Genomic DNA, 18,955 nt, shown 5'->3' on the forward strand with positions numbered 1-18,955 from the left:
TAAAATAGTCTATTTTGGTTTTATACATACAGTCCATGAATTTTTGTCCCAAAGTTTTAACTTACCACATCTTATGACTGCTAACATTTTTCTTATAACACTTCCTTTCTTTTTACACTTATCTCTTAAATCACAAGTAAAGTCTCCTGTTATTATAATATTCATATTTATCACTACATAGTCTAAAATGTGATGAAATAAGCTTTCCCTTCTTTATAGTTGTATAAGCATACAATGTTATAATTCCATACACTTGTTCTTTCCATTTTAAATCTGCAATTGTCAGTCTTCCCATTTTTGCTACAGTTACATTTAATATATTTACTGTATTTCTACAGAATATGGCTATTCCAGAACATATCTCATTTCCGAAATTCCAGATTATCTTTCTTCCCCATAGGTTCTCTGTTTGAAATCTGTCTTCATGTGTTAAAAATCTTGTGTCTTCCAGTATAATTGCATCTACAGCACATGTATTACACTGCTCCAAAATCCCTGTTTTTCTTACTATATTCTTAATACTATTCACAGTTACAGAAAGCATGTTAATTTCATTTTCCCTTTTCCTTAGATTATTGGTTTCATAAATTCATAGCTAACTACTGGGGTTGCTTTCTCATTTCAGAAACTTCTTCTACACCCTCTCTATTATTTTTTTCTCATTCAATTTTCTTCTATTTCTACTACGTCTAAATTTTCTTCTCTTTGTTAATTTTCTTCTCTTTCTTTTTCCTTACCTTTATTTTCAGTTTTGCAATCCATCCATAAATAAATATCCAAATTAGTTACATTTATAACATTTCAATTTACTTTTTTTTGCATCATGTACATTTCCCCACACATACATTTTATTTTGTCACAGTTACGTATCAAATGCCCCCCCCCCCCAAAAAAAATACATATAATTACAGTGAATGGCTGTTCATTGAACCAAAATCACTGAACAGCTGTTCATCGAATGTTCACATCAGTGAACATTTTTTCCCAGGGAAGGAAATGGCTTGGCCAACAGAACAACTGACGCACACACCTCAGTATATCAACCCCCCCCCCGTGTGGGGGCTATGACCCCCACACACCCCTACTTATATATATCGACTCAGAGATCACACTACAGTGGGGAAAAGGGCAAATTTCCATATGTAGATGTTTGCTGTAATTAGACTTTGACAAACTAGTATAGATCCAAAAAATATGTTTTGGGTTGTCTCCAGTATTTTACAACACCCCTATTCCCCTCCACATTTATCATGCTTGGTATATGTACAATTTTTTCACCTTCTATTTTTAAACACAATATTACAATCCCAGTCACCATTCCATAAACCCCTTTTGTCATAAACTTTTGCAATCTCCAGTACTTCTTTACATAAAGCTTTCAAATGTCCTTTCAAAGTCTCTCTTTCTATATGTGTTCGGAATTGACAAAGTTAAAGAAAACTTTAGTCATTTAGAACTACACAGCAGTGTAGCTGAACGAAATTACAATGCTTCGTTCTCAATGCAGGAAACAGTTGCACATATAGACAGAGAAAAATGTATAAAATATCACAGTAGAAATTTAAGAAATAGCAGTTTGTAAGTAAAGTAGGACAGCAGTGACCACACCCACCCCAGAACAGGAGACAAGAAGACAAGGAACAATATGAAGATAATATTGTCAAAGTAAAATTGAAACAATAGCAGCATATCCATGATTAGACTGAACTACTGCACAGTTTGTATATTGCACTTTACAGTCCTTCAGTGTGGTAGGTGAGCTACCCTAGTACTGCACTTAGCTATTGCACATCCATAAAATAAGCCCCTTGATAGGCTAATTATGTAACAGATGTCATGGTTCCTTTTTCCCAAGAGTTCAACAGTCTAGTGGAGAGTGGAAAGAAACAGTTTTTTATTCTGGTGGTCTTACAATGCAGGCCTCTGCATCTCCTGCCTGAGAACAGGCAAGTGTACAGACCATTGGCAGGATGCGTTGGATCGCTACAAATCGTTTTGGCCCTGTCGATGCACTGGCATTTGTGTAGTTCTTCCAGAGGTGTAAAGGATGTGCCAGTGATTCTTTCTGCCAACCTTATAACTCTCTTGAGAGCTTTCTGATCTTGACTGTTACAGCTCCCATACCAGACTGCAATGCTGTTGGTCAGGACACTTTCAGTAGTGCTGCTATAAAAGGTCTGAAGTATGGAGCTTGGTTATTTTGCTTTCCTAAGTTTTCTTAGAAAGTGCAAGCATTGCTGAGCTTTTTGACTGTGCTGGATACATGGACTAACCAGGATCAGTTCTCCGTGACATGAACACCGAAGAACTTTGTACTCTTGATCCTTTCCACTGTCACCCCTTTCATCAATAGAGGTTTATGTGGTACTTGAGATCTTCTGAAGTCAACAATCAACTCCTTTGTCTTGCTGACATTCAGTGCTAGATTGTTGCTGTCACACCAGACCAGTAGCTGATCAATCTCATTCCTGTAGGCCTCCTCCTCTCAGTCTTTGACCAGGCCTACAACAGTGGTGTCATCCGCAAATTTGATGATCCTATTCATCTCATGTGTGGCCATGCAGTCATGTGTCAGCATAGTAAAAAGGAGAGAGCTTAAAACACACCCCTGTGGTACTCTTGTGTTCAGGATGATACTTCTGGAGCTGTTGTCTCCCACACAAACCGTTTGAGATCTTTCAGTAAAGAAACTCAGAATCTAATTGCATAAATGAGAGTCTATGCCCAGTTGAAGTAGCTTCGATATCAGATTCTGAGGGATGACATTGTTGAAGACATAACTGAAATCGATGAATAGCAGTCTTGCATAGCAGTTTTTGCCTTCTAAGTGAGTAAGTGTTTCATGGAGAGCTAGTGAGATGGCATGCTCTATACTGCGGTTTGTCCTGTATGCAAATTGCAGTGTGTCCAGAGTCACAGGTAAGATTGAGACTATATGATCTTTGACCACCCTCTCCAGGCACGTAATTACCATTGAGGTTAAAGCATCTGGTTGGTAGTCATTCAGAGTTGTTGGCTGTGGTTTCTTGGGTAGGGGAATGATAGTCATCTCCTCGAAGCATTTCAGAACACTGGCTAGATAGAGTGAGGTGTTGAAAATGTCAGTGAGTACTGGAGCCAATTCCATTGCACATTCCCTTAGTACCCTGCCCATGATGTTGTCAGGGCCAGCTGCTTTTCTTGGGTTGACAAGTTTTAGGGTTCTGGTGACAGTGACTGTATTGAAGCTCAGCTCCACTGCATCCTTGCCTTCAGGGATTCTGCATGCTGTTGTTTTGTTGTAAGCATCAAACCTACTGATCGTACATGAATCTTCTTTTTTGTCTCCCTGTTAAATGTTTTTATCACATAAAGATTCCGTGGGTAACGGTCTTTTTTTTTCATACTCTCCAAGAAATTTTCCATTGAAAAAGCAGTCTCAGATATAATGTCACAAAATGCCCCTTTGTTAATAAGAATAAGTGCTCTTACCTCATGTGCTTTTACAGGTAAAGGAGCTATTAAATTGTCCTACACTTCATACAGTACAGTTGTGTACACTTACCATAAATGTAGATGTTCGAGTGTATTCACTATTGCAGTCATCACACTTGGGTTATCTGCCTGCAGGTAGCCTTCAGTCGGCCCAAATACCAGAGTCTTGGGATTTCTGCATTGGCTGCTGTCGCCTCTTCCAAGACGTCAGGTCATCAGGGGTATAAAACATGCAGCCGACGCCATTGTATCAGTTTTTCTTGCCCCAGATGTCAGGAGCCCCCAAAATAGGAAGCTATTACTTGGTGTTGAACACATCCAGTAAAAAGTAAATATCCCTGCCATAAAACATGGCCATAAAGAAGATAGGTAGAAAGGATATAGAAAACCAGGGGGATGGGAGGGAGGGAAACCAGGACTGCAACAGTGAATACACTCGAACATCTGCATTTATGGTAAGTGTACACAAAGTACAGTTGTGTACACTTACCATAAATGTAGATGTTCGAGTGTATTCACTGTTGTAGTCATCACATTTGGGTTATCTGCTTGCAGTAGCACTCAGTCGGACTGATTAAGAAAGTTCTGGGTCCTGCGTCAGCTGCTGTCCCTTCTTCCATGATGTCAGGTCGTCAGGGGTATAAAACATGCAGCCGATGCCATTACATCAGTTTTTCTTGCCCCCCTAATAGGAAGCAATTAAATCTATAAGTATACAAGGTTATACCTCCAACAAAAAAGCAAATACACCAAAAAGCTTTTGAGCATAGTAAAGGAGAGTAGAGGTATGGCCAAAAGAAGTAAGGGGGCTGGAGGGAAGGTAACCTGGACTGCAACAGTGAATACACTCGAACATCTACATTTATGGTAAGTACCATTTTTATTTAGTTGTGTGAACAAGCAAATCATCAAAAAATTGTGCTCATCCAGCCATGGAAGTAGGGGCTGACTAATAAGGTTAAAGTGTGACACCCTCTCAGTGGGACAGACCTAAGGATAAAGGACAGTACCACAACTCCCCCATATCTCTGTCTTCAGACCCACACATAAACATGATTACAAAGGTTCCAGGGACTGATGGGAAGAAACTGATGCTGCAGCAGTGATCCTTGTAGTCATCTACTATTATGGTGAGTATGCTCTTACAACTGTACTGAGTTCATCATAAAAAGGGTGGGCCATATCACCTAACCCCTTCTACTCTTAACCTCCCACAGCTTGTTCACTTTCTCCTTTAAATCCTCTCAGCATAGTGCCATACTGATAATTCATTTTATAAATACTATACATAACTGCATTTCATACTAATCTGTAAAATTTTTGTAATATCGTTCATAGGTATCTATACCATTCTGATTGTATTCATGCAGGCTGTGCCTGAAACTGGTCCTTTGTGATTCGTGTGCTACCTTGGTAGACAAATAATTAAAAGCAAATTTAAAAAATCCTGCAGTAGTGCTTAGGTGGACTAGGTAAACTGGTCTGGTATAAGCTGTAGACGAGGGTAAGGTGCTTCACACAGCCTATGCAGATCTCGCCAAGGCTTTCAACACCACCCCCCCACTCTGGAATTATAAATAAACTCACTAAACTAGGTATAAATCCCTATGTCACAAGATGGATTGCCAACTGGCTCACTGACAGAACCCACACTGTGAAAGTAGCAGACTCCAAATCCGACTACAGACCAGTGAAAAGTGGAGTACCTCAGGGTTCAGTCCTGGGTCCTCTCCTGTTTGGTATCTACTTCTTTGAAGTACAAGCTAACACAGAAGGTCTTTGGCTAACAATGTTCGCAGATGACTGCAAACTAGGAGCCATAATTCAAACTTCTAATGATGTGGACATCCTACAAAAGGGCCTCACTGAGATAGATGCCTGGTGTCAAAGCCATGGCCTCAAGCTCAGTGCCAAAAAGTGCATTATCATCCCCTTTGGTAAAAACTCTGTACCCATGAACTACCACGTAGGCGGTAGTCTACTTAACACCGAAAGTGTGATAAGAGACCTTGGGACACAGGTGGACAGTAGTCTCTCCTTTAATAATCACATTGCCACAGTAGTCAGGAAATCCTTCTACGTGGCACACCTCATCACAAAAGGTTTCTCATCCAGGAAAAAAGAGGTCATTGTTCCCCTCTACTCGTCACTCATTAGACACATTATAGAGTACAACGCCCCTTTTGGTATGTACCTCACAAGACATCTACAACAACTGGAAAGGCCACAGAAATACCTCACAAAGACGATTACCGGCCTCAAACAGATGCCATACGCAGACCGTCTCAAAAAACTCCAGCTTTACTCAGTCACATATCGCCTATGTGGTGGTGCTACGGTAGCGTTGTCACCTCACAGTAAGACGTTGTCCTGTTCGATTCTCAGCTAAAGCGTCTTCTATGTGGAGACATGCGTGAATGGGCATACCTTCGTTGAATGTTGTGCATCAGAGCTGGCAACTCGGCACGTAAAAATCTACTGCCAATCATTAGTGGACCGAGTTCCGCTGTGGCGACCCCTAACCGGGAAAAGCCAAAAGACACAACATATCGCCTACTCAGAGGCGATCTCTGCCTAACATATAAGACTATGTCAAACCCAGAGCTGTTGGACATGCTCCACTTAAAGAAATCCCAATCCCTCCGAGCTACACGCTCTACGGACCTAAACCTGGCCACCACAATAAACAGAACACACTGCAGGGATAGATTCCTGTCCCAGAGACTCCCCATACTCTGGAACAAACTACCTATCTATAGAAAACAAAGCTCCTCATTAGCACTCTTCAAGAAAAATCTTGATAATTGGATGGGAAATAGGAAATTCACCCTGGGGATCACTTCTGTGGCTCTGCTCGACAGTGGCACAGGAAAATAATTTTCTTAGATGGAAAAAGCTAGGGTACCTTTTTGGCTAGGCTTATATAGGCCCTAGGGCCAATAGCTTAGTACCTACCTATGAACGGAGAAACCAGTGTGCCCTGCAAGTTCACCATAGCAAAACCTTTTCCTGAATTGTGTGTCTAGTTTATAATTTCAAGAAAAGGTGCCGTTGGAAGTCAAGGTAGCTAATTCACATATGCTTTGTGCTGACATATTTCTGAGAAAATTGAAAAAGAAACAGCTATGGTATGAAAGGCATTATAATTGCCACCCTGTTGGAGAGTCTGTTTGGTGATTAGAGTGCTCTGATTTCCAGTAAAAAAAGGAAAATAATTATCTGTTTCTCTGACATCTTTGTCCCTTTCTCGTTAGTTCCTTATCTTCCTGTACATGCCCATTAAATGCAGGAAATTTTAGCTGTCATTTTGAGGTTTTAGGTAGAAAATCAGTAACTACATGGGTTGGTTCAAAGACAGTTCTGAGACCATTTAGACATAAAAAAGAGACTGGTTCTAAGACCTATCATATTCTAAAGCCAATACCTGCAGATCTGTGACTCTTCTTACTGTGGTAATAGCTACTAAAAAGGTCTTCCAGCATAAGTATTTAACTGTAAAAGTAATTCCAGGCTCAAAATGGGGCAGAATCAGTTTTTTTATTACAAAGCTGTGGTTCCCAAGGAAGAAACACTCATCTCCTTAACCGCCTCAGATAAGGAAACCCCTTTAAAATCTGCTTGATTGACAGGTAGAGGATGAAAGAGATTACAAAAAGGCAAGCAAGTTGAGATTTAGGCAGGTCTGTCAAACACAGCAAGTGATTCCAGACTGAAACCGCCTGTGGAAATATACCACTGTCACCACTCCATACTGCGGATCTAGAATAATTAATCCAAGTAAGACTTCCTGGTTGTTGGCTTCCATAAGACTTATGTTAAAATGGAGTACATTTCTATCTTGCAAGCTGCTAGCTTGAAGAACCTTAGGTATGGGTGCCCTTTGGTTCACCTTTTGAGAGTCAACTCCAGCTGGGAGAGGCAGGTTAGTTTTGATCCACAAGTGGACTATCAGGATGAAGTCTGCTCTGTCTTCCCTTGCTTTTAAGGAGACCCCTAAAATTAGGGGAACAGAAAGGAATGTATAAATGGGCTTCCTCTTCCAGTGGAATGAAATGATAGAGAATGCTCATACTTGCTTGCACGAGTACCTGTAGTAGAATTTATTGAGCTTACACAGGACTTCCACTTTCAAGACTGTCAACATTTTAGTGTCAGGCTCTGGAGGATTTTGGTGTCCATCTTCCATATGTGGAAATTGACAGTGGGTCTACTCAGGTGGTCTGCCAATTGTCTGAGGGAGTGCAAAAGGCGTGCAGTTGTATTTTTTGCTGAGTAGTTGATCCCACACTATTGTGGCCATTCTTCAGACCCGGCAAGAGTGAGATGCTGTTGGGCTGTTGGTTACTACTTTGAGGACTACTGACTTCTAAGTCAACTTGAATATCAGTAAGGTATAGATCACAGTCAACAGCTCCTTGACAGTGATGTGCTTTATTCTATTCACATTGTTCTCATCTTCTCTGTGTTTTCCCTGGGTATACATGAGCTAACCAGGAAAAGTCTGTGGCAGCCATAGTCAAGGTTTGAAATCCACCAGGGATTATGACACACATGTCTATGTTGGCTTGCTCCTAGTATAAGGGTTGGGGTTGGTATAATGGTTACTGTCCTTACCTCATAGTCAGAAGATATACAGTTTGATTCCCACCTTTGAAAGAGCAATTGTCTAGGCTTAAAATAGCCTGAAAGGGCAGCTAGCCTACTACTTATGAACCTATGAGAACTCCCCATGAACTCTAAAGTATTACTGACAAGACTTTTTCCAGTTGGTGTTGATGTTGCTACCATATGTTCCTGGGGTACTACGGGGCTTTAACATATGCAGCCTAGCTAAAAAGGACCATAAGAATGAAAGCTGATATGTACTCTAATGCTGTGAGGACTGATCTTGCTGTCTTGCAGATCTTTTCCATTGCCTGCATGGAAAATTGCATCAGGGAAATATTTTCTGATAAGAGTCTGCTTGATTTAATGTCCAGCATTAAATGTCTTCATGTGAATCTGGACTTTAGGTAATTGAAGAGAATGCTCAAGTTGGCCAGGCATTTGGAAGTACAGTTTAATACCTTCATAACCTCCTCCTAAGAATGAGCCTACATGAAGCAATCTAGCAGATATCAGATGTCAGCAAATGTGAATGGCTTTCAGAATGAGGTGGGTGAAGGCTGGAGGACAAGTATTTGGTAAATACACTGGGAGATGAGGACAGCCCAAATTTCAAGGACTTAGACTGGAAATGATGCATCTGTGTCTTAGGGACTTCCTGCAAGAACAGAGGAAGGAGGGGCTGCAGGCCTGCAGCATTAGCATCCTCAGTGTTTAAACTTGTTTTATTTTGACAGATCCAGGATAAGCCTTCAGGGTCCATCTTTTCCTGGGAATCAGAAGAGTCTCAAATGAAACCCTTTAACCTTTTCTACTACAGGGCCTTCTTCTTCTGGTATTACTGAAGGAGGCAGTCCATGGTGGAATGCAGTGAGTCCATCTGCATGAATGGGAGCAAAGGTTCTGAACTTGGTTTTGTAGCATGATGCAGTCCCTTAAGATAGCCATAGTTTTGTTATCATGCTGAACCATGTTTTTACTTAGAAAGCTAACATCCTCCTAAGAGAAGAGGGGATTACAGGAAGGCAGGAGGATGGAGATGGGAATAAAATAATCAAAACTGAAAGAAATACCATTGGGTTGGGTGGGTACCAATCCTCCTGTTCTTTTGCCAGCCATGATTCCCTCCCCCCTTCTTCAAAAATTTTCAGTGGTCTTCTTTTTAAACTGTCTAGTACTGCTGTCAATAAAATGGCCCATGCTTGACTGGAAAATTCCTCCCGTACAAGAAGAAAATTTGGAAGGGGAAGCCATTCTTTCAGTTTTTTTTTGTGTTGTCTTATTTGTTTCCTCCATTCTGTTGATCAGACCACACACCAAAAGCCCTTTGTCCAAGGCAGCATTAAAGAGCTGTCCTACATCATCTGGCAACTGTTGGATTTTTAACCATATATGGATTCCAGTTACTGTGCCAGAGGCATCTGGCTTGATACAGGTATTTAGAGTTACAGTGACATTTAATTGCATGCTTAAGGACTCTGAGAGTGATCTGAAATAGTCTACAAAGTCTTAAAAGTTTGATTCAGGGGTCCAAATTAAATCTTCTCTTTTATCCTTCCATTTATTTACTTATTTATTCAAATTTGTTGACCGGGAGTGTCCGACTGGACGTACGTCCATTTTCAGCGGAGGCCCGGGGAGAAAAGCTCCACAGTTAAAATAAACAGACAGTATATACATTGGATTACATAGTGAATAACAATTTACATAGCAATTACTTACAACATATTTAAACAAACTACTACATACCAGAACAAGTGTATGAAAACTTTTTTTAAAAATCAATCAATTGATTAAATTAATTGCAATTAAGATTTTAAAGCAACGGTCTTAAAACACATTAAGGATGACCTTAGAGCAGGTCCTTGGCAAGTGCTTCTAGAAAAAGAGGAATTATTTTGGCAGATTCGAACTGCTGTACATTTGTCCCCCGGACTTACCGAGTATGTATCCATTGCCTGTGTGCTCAAACATTTGGCGCTGCAAAGACAATTTTGTATTTTTTATTTTTTTAGCTGTTTGGTTACAACATGTTTATTCTTTCATATATATTTTTCATAATTTTTTATTTTTTGAAGTTTAACAAATTTAATATAAGCTAAGATTAATAGTCTTTTTATTAGTACTTAGAATAATTGTTTCTTAATGCTTTAGGTATGTTAATGCGTTAGCTTTGGTGTGTGTCATTTTTTTATGAATGAGGGCATGTTAAAAGTGCATTGTTGCTTTAAAATCTTAATTGCAATTAATTTAATCAATTGATTGATTTTTAAAAAAAAGTTTTTATACACTTGTTCTGGTATGTAGTAGTTTGTCTGAAGAAGGGAAGATACGAGTCTTTCCGAAAGCGCTTATTAAATTTGTTTGTGTATTTCTGGTGTTTGCTTTTGGTTCTTTGCTTTTGTGTTTTCAGCAGTTTGTTTCCTTTTTGGTGAATTACAACATATTTACAGATGAAGAACATAGTACATCAGTAGACAACTAGAATCTTTATCTGTGAAGTGCATACCAGACATTAACAAATGTTACAAGAAGAAGAAGTTCGTGCTGTATAATAAGTACTGTTTTATGAGCATCTGAGCTTGCTATAATCAAGGTAGTTAGTGGAGTGGACAGAAAGGTAGTGGTTGGATGGGGTGGATGATATTAGAGTGGGAGTTGCAAGGGCATAGCCAGCATGTTTTTAGTTGTGCTTTTAGTAAAGTTTTGAAGTGGGTGCATGATGGTATGGAGGTAATTGTGGGTGGGAGTGAGTTCCATAATTTGGCTATGGCGCAAGAGAATAGTGCTTCACCAGCAGAGTTATTGGCTTTAGTGATCTGCAAGTGATTTTTGCTGCTGAATCTTAGTGGTCTGGTGGTGTGATAGAGTTGGAGTAGATTCTGGAGGGATGGGACATTTAGTGGATGGTTTACTAGTTTGTGGGCGAGTGAGAGTTGATACCACTGAAGGAGGTGAGGGAGTTTAAGTCAGCCCAGTTCAGCAAGTGAGAGACAGTGGTGACTACGGTAGGATGCCCCTGTGGCGAATTTGGTGATTTTGTTGTAGCAGGTCTCTAGCTTGTTTAGATCACATTGCCTTAGGTTGGTATATATTGGAGAGGCATAAAGTAGGGTGGAGATAAGGTGGGAATTTGCTATTGAAATCTTTGCTGCTTTGGTGAGAAATTGCTTATTTCTGTATAACGCTCCTATTTTTTTGTGGACTTTTTTTATAGTCATGGATATGTGAATGTCAAATTTTAGTTTATTGTCTATTTCCACTCCTAGCAATTTGGTGTGTTCAGTTGGGTATATAGTGGTGTTGTCTTTTGCCGTGATGTTAAAGTGAGAGTTGTTTTGAGTATGTTTGGTGGGTTGGAAGATGAGTAGTTTAGTTTTGTTTGGGTTGAGTATTAATCGGGCATCGGATAACCATGTTTCAACAGAGGAAAAGGCTTCCTGTGTGACTTTTTGCAGTTTTGGTAGGGACTGGGCTGAGCAGATGATGGTCGAGTCATCTGCGTATTGTAGGAGTGTGCCATGTTTGGTGGCAGAGGCTAGATTATTGGTGTAAACAGAGAAGAGTAGGGGTCCAAGGATGGATCCTTGGGGAACCCCTATGGAGACAGGTAGTTGGGGAGATATGTCATTCTGCCATACAACGGATTGTTGGCGGTCAGACAGGTAACTCTGAAACCAGTTGGTGACCGATTGTGAGAAGGATAGGTTATTGAGGACAGAGATAAGTTGTTTGTGTGGGACCATGTCAAATGCTTTAGATAGGTCTAGGAAAGTAGCAGAGGAGAGATGGCCATTTTTTTATGCTGAAGGATAGTTTTAGTAAAGGAGAGTAAGGCAGTGGTGGTGCTATGGTTTGGTCGGAAACCATACTGAGTACTGGAAAGGAGGTTGTTAGTAAGGAGGTAGTCTGAGACCTGAGAGTGTGTGCATCTCTAGTATTTTGGAGAGTGGAGAGAGAATAGCTATGGGGCGGTAATTGGTTAGTTCTGTGGAGGGTCCGCCTTTGTGGAGGGGAATTATATGTGATACTTTCCACAGTGTGGGAACGTAACTTTCTGACAGAGATCGGTTAATCAAGATGGATACTGGGTAGGCCAGAGCATCAGCTGCGATTTGTAGGTATTCACTTGGGAGGCTGTCTGCTGCTAATTTGGTGGGTTTAAGTTTAGTTAAAAGTTTTTGTATGTTGGAGGTAGGTACAGGAGAAAAAGAGAAGGCAGTGGGGAGATTACTAGTTGAAGGTGTGGGTTGGAGGGGAGGGGGGTTGTGTTGTTTAGCTAGTGATAGTATGGTTTGGGTGAAGTGTGTGTTGAATGAGGTAGCAATATTTTCTGAGGAGTGAGGGATGTTAGGAGGAGGGGTACTGACTTTACCTGGGTGGAGGATGAAGTTTATGGAGGACCAGACTTGTTTGGGGCTGTGTTGTGAGGAGACTAGGGCAGACTAGTAATATTGGGATTTGCCCTGTTTTATTAGCTTTTTGACTCTATTGCATAGTTCTAGGAATTTCTGTCTAGCTGAGGGGGTTTTGGTTTTGCACCAGTGCTCCCAGGCTTTATTCCTGTTTTTCATTTCTGACTTAGTGGTTTTCTGTAGCCATGGGGAGGGTTGTGCTTTGGTTCTGGAGAATCTTATGGGGGCATGGTAATTAAGGATGTTCAGGAAGGTAGTATTAAAAAATTCAACTGCATCATCTAGACTGAGGTACTTTAGAGGATGCCAGTTACATTCTTTGAGGGATGAGATGAATGTGAACGGGTTAAAGTTTAGTTTTTTACGTATTTGATGGCAGATGGCAAGTTTAGCTTGGTATAGGTATTTTTTGAGTAGGAATGTTGGGAGTGATCACTGAGGCTATCTGATAAGCAGCCTGTTATATATGACTGGGGGCTCTTACTGACTAGTATCCAATCCAGGGTAGTGTGCTTGGTGGAGTTTTTATTTATCCTGGTTGGTGACTGGACTAGTTGAGTGAAGCCATGAAGGTGTACATGATGGGTTGGATTGTTGCCAGAACAGGATTGCCAGTCAATATTGAAATCACCTAAGATGATAGTTTCTTGGGGGAGATGGTGGGTAGACCAGCTGAGGAGGTTTTCTAGGGGAGGGATGTTCTGGCCAGGTGGGAAGTAGCATCCAATTATGTTGATGGTTTTGTTTTGGTTAATTTTGAGGTTGGTATATATTATTTCTTCATTGCCTATTTGTGGAGCTGATGATTTTAAGATCTGGATGTTTAGATGCTGTTTAAATATTATAGCTACACCACCTCCTTTTTTGTTTAGCCAGTCTACTCTTAGTATGCCGTAACCTGTAGGAAGTATTTGCTCACTGGTAATGTGAGGTTTTAGCCAGGTTTCTGTCAGGATGACTATATATGGGGAGTACAAGTCTATGGTGGCATGGAGTTCATGGACTTTGTTGGATAAACTTCTAATATTTAGGCATAGTAGAAGGACGTCACTTGGCTTTCTGTTGGCTGTAATATGGGAGAAGTTGTGGTTTCTAGTCTGATTATGAAGATTGGGGTTGGAGATGGTAGGGCCAGGGTTGGGGTGGATGTCTCCACTTAGGGCTAGTTTTGATAAGCATGAGATTATTAGTTTTCTCAGTTTTTGAATGTGTTTGTTTATAAGGGAAACTTTATGATTGTGCTCTGTGGGTAATAGGTATGGTGGGAGGGTTACTATGTTAAGTTGTAGGGATGCTTTATGTTTGAGTAATATAGTTGGTAGAATATGTGGGGGTGCATAGGGATGGTTCTTGAGCTGGTGGGAGGGGAACTGAGTGTGGGTGAGACATGAGTGGTGGTGTGAGTAGTAGTACAGTGGTAGTGGTTGAGTGGGGGAATGATGGAGCTTTGGTAGGATGTAAGATATGCAAGGAGAGTGCATGCAGTGAGCATAGGAAAGGTATGCTTGTACATGTTAGTTGAGGAGGTGTGATAGTAGTGGGAAGCTGGAGGAGGTAGTGTTGGGTTAGTGCTGTGGTTGGCTATTAGAAAGATGGGAGGGGTTTGAGTGCAATAAAGGTGGGACCACTGGGGTGGGAGGGAATAGGGGGCAGGGTGGGGAGCGAAGCGGGTATGACCCTGTTAGTTGCTGGTATGAGGGGCTGGAAACAATTACAAAGCAAAGACAAGTATGTGTTAAGAAACAATCACAATTGACCAAGGACTGCTCTGAAATTGTAAGTCATTTCTTAATTTCTCAGGTGGAAAAACAGGATAACCTTGTATCAGTAGGCTACTGTGGTCATAGATTACATTTACAAACACATAGTTTAAATTTACAAACACACAGTATTGATCAGTTATGGATACTATTTGCTAACAGAAGGGAATAAGAGAAAGTGGAAAGATGTGTGTGTGTGTGTGTGTGTGTGTGTGTGTGTGTGTGTGTGTGTGTGTGTGTGTGGTGGGGGGGCTGCTTACAACCAAAGCAGAGTGCTCTCCAGGGGAAAATGAATATTGGCTCAAACAGGTAGACACATACTCAAAGTTAGCAAACACCACCAAGCAGTAAACGAAGATGGTAAATCGTCACCCAGAGCCGAGGTTCACAAAGAGGAAGTCAAGGAAGTGGACGAAAACGCAGTGGGTGTTGTTGACTGTAAGGCGTTAAAAGTGTTTATACATCTGAATAAAGTGTTCAACTAATATGATCGGACTGGAGTCTTTGTGAACCTCGGCTCTGGGTGACGATTTACCATCTTCGTTTACTGCTTGGTGGTGTTTGCTGATTATCAGTTTAGTTGCAGTTCCTGTTTTTTTGGTTCGTTTGTGGTTTGGGAGGAGCGAGATGGATTCTTCGCCTACCGCAGAGCTACGTGGTTCCGAGGAAGTTGGTGAAACGGAAACTCATTGGTCAGCTCACTGAGCTAATCAACATTCTTACACCACTCTGTTCGGTCTTTGTGGAAAAGAACACTCAACGGAGCCGCAATTTGGATACTAGCCATGAGGGAAATGTTCGTAAAGACAGTAGACAACAGGGTGAGCTTATTGATCGTCTCGATGGGATCGGCAGCCTTGGAACTACATCCTTCAACCTCCACCACACCGCGGTTGTTACAAATGGGGAATAACGGAAGGCGGGATAGAGAACATGAGGGAAATGGCTATGGACAATTTGCGGAAGGAACAGGTACTGTTTTTATCGATGGGGCATCCAATATAGCCCAAGAAACTACTGACTGGTTGCGTTCTAAACCTGCTGTGATTTTTCGTAGTAATGGTAACAACAATGGGTCTAATGTGCTTGATGGATCCTACAAGTATAAGTTACAGAACTTAAGCAATTTAATGTTTAAATACAGATCTTTAATAATTGAAAATGAGTATTTGAAGGAGTGCTTAGATAAAGAGATAGTGCCGAAAGGCCTACGTGTTTTTAAATTTCCCAATAATGTTGTACATGAATCTGATTATTACAAAGATTTAGTGAATATTTTTAATAATTGTGGACTTGAAGTGCTGAAATTAATTATTAGGGAAAATGTAAGAGTACAAGAATGTATATTGAAGGATATAGAAATGTTGGACAAATACATTAAACAAGATTTGATGTTCAGTTTACATGAAGAAAGGGCTAAGTATTATGACCTAAGAAAAAATATTGACCATAAGTGTAATGACCTCATTCAAAGGAAAATAAAAAAGTTGGAAAGGGATATTCATGAATACAATTTACATATTAGTTATCCAAAGCCACGGAGTTATATTAATAGTTATTATGGGAATGGCGGTAATAGACTCAATCAAAATAATGAAGAGTCCGAAGTCAATGAACTTGGCATGGATAACGAACATTTTGGGGGGGTTGTAAGGGACTATGATGAGGAATACCCACCAGATCCGAAAGATTGCTTAACAAACAAGGACAGTCAAATGGAAATTTTCAATGGAGGGGAGGAAGAAGGGGGAGAGGGAGATTTTAAGAGTCCCCTGCCCAGACCTCCCTGGTGAATCAGTTAGTATTATAGTGGATCAAAAATGTCACACCTATAATAATTTTAGCATCTACAACTTTAGTAATATCAAGTTGGAGAAGGAACACTTTGCTCTTTTTTCGAAAGGCCTGAAATTCATTCCCAATTACAAGGGGGACATTGCTAAGAGTTTGTTAGATATTAAATTATTTCTAAGGAAGGTGAACTTCAAAATTATGTGGCCTCATAGCAAAAGTGACGGAGGTGAAGTGTTAAAAGAAAAGCATATATAACCCTCCCTGCATCCAAAATCAAAAATTTTGAGAGGGTGGTAGAAAGCGAAATCAGGAAGCACAGCGATGTGAATTCATGGCACACCAACATTTCTAAAAGAGAAAAAGAATTGTTGTATGAAATAAGGAATAGACAAGATGTAAGAGTCATGAAACCTGATAAAGGTGGAGGGATCATCCTCATGGATTATATTTTATATGACAGTAAAATATACACATTGTTATGGGATAAAGAGATATGATATTGTCTCGAAGAACGAGATCAATATAGCTTATCACAAAATAGACACAGCACTATATGATATGTTGCATGAAGGTCTAATAAACCCTAATAGCTACAATTTCTTAAAAGTGGACCAGCCTAGAATTCCCACAATTTTCGGTATTCAAAATCCACAAAGATAAGGAAGATCCTCCACACCAATAGTTTCCGCAGAGGGGTCCAAGACACAAACTCTTGCAAAATATGTAGATTTAAAGTTAAAGGCACTATGGATGGAAAGGCCACAGATTTTAAGAGATTCCTGGGATTTGCTAAAGGATTTTAACACATGTAATTGGCAGAATGATATATTGTTCGTGACTATAGATGTGGTCGATTTATTTTCCTCTATCCCTTATGAAGAGGGCAAAGTTATGTTGGAAGAAATAGTCTTCGCTTATGTAGGATTGTCTAGAAATGATAAGTTAGCCAGTCTATGGCTTATGGATTTGATACTGAAAAACAATTATATATTTTTCAAAGGAGAATTCTTTCAGCAAGTCAAGAGCTATGGGGGCTTGTGCCCCACCTATGCCAACCTCATCCTGGCATATTGGGAAGAGAAATATGTCCTCAATTCTGAATATAAAAGTTGTTGGATCTTATATAGGAGATATTTGGACGATATAGTGATCTTGTGGACTGCTGGAAGAGAGAGGCTAAAAGATTTCCTAACCTATATTAATGGTACCACCAGCTTTTTAAGTTTCACACACAACTGCTCCCCAAATAACTTGATTTATCTGGATGTAGAATTATATAAATGGGAAGGAGGGTATGCAACTAGGGTCTTCAGAAAACCAACTTATTGTAACTCCTTCCTACACTTCCTAAGTTCTCATCCAAAACATTGCAAGAGGAATATCATAAAGGGGCAGTTAGTCCGAGGTAGCCGAATGACTAGTTTAGACAAGGATTTTGAAGTTGAATGTGAATTGTTAGGCAAAATGTTCACAGAGAGAGGCTACCCTAATAATTTTGTCCAACTTATAACCAAAGAAGTGGTAGAAGGAAGGAAAAACAGGTTTGCACCTATCTATAAAGGTCAGAATAGAGGTGCTTGTGATGGTGAAACAATGATCAATGAAAATAACCAAAAAAATAATAACAATCAAAAATGTGGCCTACGGAGTTTTCCCAAGCTCTAATTTTGGAGTACAATGGCATCAACAATACTATCAGTAAAATTTTCTTCAAAGAATGGGACAAATTTTAACATTCACAGACATTGAGAGTATAGGAACATTCCTAAGAAAATCATTTACAGAAACTCCAGAAATATAGGCAACATTTTGGAAAGTAAGAAAAGCAATAATAATCAAAGAATGAATAAGAAGGGTGTACAAATGTGGACACTGCAACCAATGCTGCTATGTAATAAATGGTGAAGGGCACAATATTGCAAGTAGGAATCAAAAGATAACTAGTAAAGATTTTTTCAATTGTGACACTAAAGGTATAGTTTACCTTGCATATTGTGAAAATGTGGTGCTTTCTATGTGGGTAAATCCGAGAGAGCTCTAAGGAAAAGGATTTACGAGCATACATATGATATAAACACCATGAAAGAAAGTAATGCATTATATAAACATAGCAAAACATGTAAGGAGTACAAGTTTAAGTTTATGGTAATTGAACAGATTAAGCAGGATATTCGAGGAGGACCATGGGAGACTACAATCGAGTACAGGGAATTATGGTGGCAAGTAACTTTAAGTGCGGATAAACATCCAGGGCTCAATGAACATATATCCATCAAGCCCTTGTTAAAATTGAGAGCAGCTAAATTGTAAAATGGTATAAGATGTATCTACCATTATCGGCCACCGGAGGTCCCCATAATCAAGAGCAATATATATATATTTTTTTTTTTTAACCCATACATACCTGTAATGAGATAACTAATGTTTTCAGTGTCAACATTCTTAACAATCAATTTTAATAATTATATATTTTTAAATTCCTTTCTTCTTTAATAAAATTATATGTATAAGTATTTCATAATATGTAACCCATTATTTAATAGATATCTTGACATCATATCTTATATTTTATAATGAATTGACCTTTCCTGTTGTACATACAAATGTTTATGTTTTATAAAATGTATTTTTTATTTTTCATTCCAACAATCTTTTTATTCTGAATAATACTCATGAATGTTTACTTACTAGCATGTTTTAACAATTTTTTAATAGATTTTTTAACAGTCTTTTAAAATATTTTATCTTCATATTAACTTAACAGTTATTTATTTACCCATCTAGTGTTTTACAATGGATTTGTAGTAAAGGTGCTTTTAGTCCTTTAAATGTACAAATGGGCATGATTGATTACATAATTGATTAATGACTGATGATATATAAATGTAATTCAACTGGCTAGTTAAT

General features: G+C 39.5%; 1 protein-coding gene across 1 annotated transcript in view; it reads right to left on the reverse strand.

Annotated features, from left to right (window-relative positions):
- The window catches only part of MYOT (myotilin), a 1,852,166-nt gene that overhangs the window by 459,241 nt on the left and 1,373,970 nt on the right, over positions 1–18,955 (reverse strand). The window lies entirely within an intron of this gene.

The sequence above is a fragment of the Protopterus annectens genome, chromosome 4.part0 (genome assembly GCF_019279795.1).
Source record: "Protopterus annectens isolate FY-2018-M chromosome 4.part0, PAN1.0, whole genome shotgun sequence".
Lineage (NCBI taxonomy): Eukaryota > Metazoa > Chordata > Ceratodontiformes > Protopteridae > Protopterus > Protopterus annectens.